This window comes from Myotis brandtii, unplaced genomic scaffold, assembly GCF_000412655.1.
Source record: "Myotis brandtii unplaced genomic scaffold, ASM41265v1 scaffold779, whole genome shotgun sequence".
Taxonomy (NCBI): domain Eukaryota; kingdom Metazoa; phylum Chordata; class Mammalia; order Chiroptera; family Vespertilionidae; genus Myotis; species Myotis brandtii.
The window spans coordinates 694,851-698,745 of record NW_005371125.1 but is presented as its reverse complement, the minus strand read 5'-3'; positions in this window follow the sequence as shown (position 1 = coordinate 698,745).

Genomic DNA, 3,895 nt, shown 5'->3' with positions numbered 1-3,895 from the left:
GTGATATCAGTGGCCTCAAGTGAATCGTAGCTACATATTGTATAAGTGAAATTATGCGATGTTGAAGGATAGGCCATATACTTGATAAGATTTCATATCTTTAACAACATAATAGAGTTTATACCTGTCTCCTTTTTGGGACAGTAGCTCCTGGAAAGTACCTGCCAAGCTGTGAGGAAGCCAAGGCCATATGAAGAAGCCATGTCCATGTCATTACTGAGGTCCCAGGCAGAAACTAGAATAAACTGCCATACATTTGAGTGAGGAAGTCTTCTAAATGACTCAAACCTTAGTCACCAACTAATTGTAACCTGGGAGACTGACAAAAGGAATTGTCTATCTAATCTAAATCAACCCTTTGAAACATGAGCGGTAATAAAGATGATGATGAGAAATTATTTCTGGTATTATTAGCTTGGGGAGATTTGTTATATAATAATAGATAGTTGAAACAATGCACCTTCAAACCAATTATGTAAAAAGCCTTAGTTTAATCAATTAATTATTTATTTGTTTTATTAGTACATCAATTCATTGGTAGTAACAAATGAACATATAAGTTGGTTATTCCTTCTATATTCTGCCTTACAGCTGTAGAACTAGAATTGAAAAGGAAAGGTAAAAACAATTTTCATTTACATGTAAAAAAAACTATTGACAAAGATAGATTTTTGTCCAAGCAAAATTGTTTCTTAAGTAGCTCTGCACATTTTGTTAAATATCACCTTATTTGCATCTTATATCCTATACTTCTGTCTTGCACTTATTTCTTCTGGATGCTAAATAAGTTACCTTATTTGCATTATTTACAAAGATGTTAAAAACAAAATTAGTTAATGTAAATATATTTAATCATTTTCACTGGAAAAAAATGCAAACTCCTATACAAAACAAATTATAATTTATTAGAAGAAGCACAAAAATCATAAATGAAAACATATAACTTTATTTATCATATTCTTATATTCTATAATTAATTTTCCATGGTTATATATTTATCATAAATTATTTATCATAATTCATAAGGAAAGGCCTCATGAATTATTGTGGATTTTATAATATTGTAGATTTATTTTTGTTTTTTGTTGTTTGGTAAGGACAGATAATATAAGATCTACCCTCTTAACAAATTTGTAGGTGCATTGCTAACTATAGTCACTATGTTGTATAGCAAATCTCTAAGACTTATTCATCTTGCATAAGTGAAACTGTATACCCATTATACAACTGTTGTGACAATGGGAATGGCCCCAGGTGTTAGAGTGGTGGGGTCAGACTGGACCTGGGTTCATCAACCGAGGTACTTAAGTTCAGGCTAGGAAAGAATTCAGAGCTAATACTCCAACTATAAGAGAACATCCTATATAATAAAGAGATAACATGCAAATTAACGCTTACACCATAACACCATCACAAGATGGGCGGGGCCAGCGGCCACTTTGCGTGGCTTCTGCAGGGGTTCCTGTGGCCCCACGGGGGTGCGGAGGTCCCAGTGTCTGCTTCATGCGGCTTCTGCAGGGTTTCTGCAGCCCCTCGTGCCCTGATGCAGGGCAACAGGACAGCACTCCAGGACTCGGGGCCATCCCACGGTATGCCGGCCATGCAGGGCGGGACTCTGGGACTCGGACCAGAGGGGTAGAGCCTGGAACTGTAGGAAGGAGTGCAGGTGCTGTCCCTGTGGGTAGGGGCATGGCCTTGGCCTAGCCCAGAGATTGCGGGAAGGGTAAACTCAGGCACAGGGATTACTAGAGTTAAAAGCAGGGACATGGGCACAAGGGACAGACGTGGAGTCAGCAGAATGAGGGTGAACACCAATAGAGTGGAGGTGCCATGGAGTAGTGTACACAAGGATGTACCCTGAATGTGAGGGCATGCCCGGTCTGTAGAGCATAGCTTTGCTGCCCTCAGAGGCGTCATGAAGCAAGTCCTGCTAGAAGGAGGTTTGAACCCAGGTGGAGGGCAGGGGCGGGGCCAAGTTAGCGCACAGGTGCTTGACCATTGAAGAGGCTCTGAGCAAAGCCAAGGTGCCCTTAGGGGGTGTGGTCAGAGCGTGGCTTAAGCCATTGTTGGGTGGAAGGGCCGTAATGTGAATAAGCGAAATGACATTACTGGTGTGAGGGACATAGCGAGGTGTAAGGGGGCATAGCCAAGATGGCTGCCTGCATGAACCTCATCCCAGTAGCAAGTGCAGGGGGGAGGGGAGGGATCCTAGGTCTCCTGTGATTTCACGCGACGGGTCACTAGTTTATTTATTAAATCATAGAGGTAGAAGTAATTTGTGGAAGAAATGGGCTGAGGAAACAAGTTATAAAGGCAAAGGACAGGCCCTTGGAGCTTGGGAATAAAAAAGTAATAGTAACATTCCTGGGAGGGTAATAAAAGGGAAAGGTGCAGGTCCCAGGAGAGAAAGTACTCTGGGTCCTCTGTCCTAAATTTTAAGGGTGGAGATTTTAAGGGATGTCCTAGGGGAAGATCTCAATCGAATATTCAGCAGTTTTCTAGGTGTGTCCTTTCAGGGTCTAGGAGGTCTTCACTGATTGATTGGTCGGAGCCAGGGGAGGGGTCATTATCCAGTGCAGCTGGTCCTGAGGTCAGAGTGGGGTCACTTGTATGATATTCTGCTTTTCTGAACCTGGAGCTGAAATATAACTGAGGCCTATATGTTATCTTATGTTACCTCTAGGGAGGAAAGGTCCAAACAGCATGACCAGTGATTGCATGACCAGTGATATATTAAAGGAAAAAATGTCACCCTGGGGGCACAGTCTCACCCTAGAATTGTCCTTTGCTAGGCACCCAGGGCTTTGCACCCTTGTCCCTGGCCCATCATCCTTGTTCTGCTTATGTCTGTCTTATTGCTTACCACACAACTCCCCTGGCTCCTGCACATTTATTTTTGGTAAGCCTAAAATAATCTAGATATTATCTAGATATTTGGAGGTATTTTTTTTTACAATCAAACTTTGAAAATGGATATTCCCTTCTTCCCTGCTTGATCAATTCTTGAGGAACTGGGTGGCAGTCTCATAATAAAACAGGTGAGAAATAGTGTACATGCTATTGCTTTAAAATCATCTCAAATGGTTACAATGCCTTTTCTCAGCAGCATAATTTGTCCTAAAACATAGAGGAAGGACAGGGAATCAGGAGCTAACAGGATGGAGTACCCTGGAGCTACGTTCACAGATTTTTGCTCATTTATTGTGTAGTTTATTCACTGTGGCTTAAGGTTCAAGCAAGCATTCACCACCTACTAGTACTTTCATTTTCAAGGCTGTTTACTAGACAATAACAAATGCTAAGCAAACAAATCTTTTGAATAATTTTAATCTAGCTTTTATTTTTTAGGTAACAAAAGCTTATAGAGTTGACTGTGTGTTTATCTGTATATCTACATGTATTTTACTCATCTATGTCTTTATGTATAAATTGGTAGGGAAAATATACACTATGTCTGATGTATTCCCTGAACAAGAAAAGCAACACACAATTATTTGCTATGAGAATGAAATCACATTTAAGAATTTGAACTGGGTATGCTGAAAATAACTGTAATCTCAAATCTGCTACAGTTCTTTTGTAATTTAAAGTTTTTAATCCCTCAATAGACAAATCTATTGTTTTGGATAATATCCTAATACACTTATTTTCTTATTTATAGGCTTCAGAGTCTACTCTGAACCATGAACATTAGATGTAAAGAGTTCTACTCCTGTAGCCAACATATGAAGAAATATTTCTGTTCACTTTTTAAAATTTTTTTTTATTAATTAAATCTTTATTGTTCAGATTATTACATTGGTTCCTCTTTTTTCCCACCATAACTCCCCTCCACCCAGTTCCCACCCCTCCCTCCGCCCTCACTCCCCACCCACTGTCCTCATCCATAGGTGCA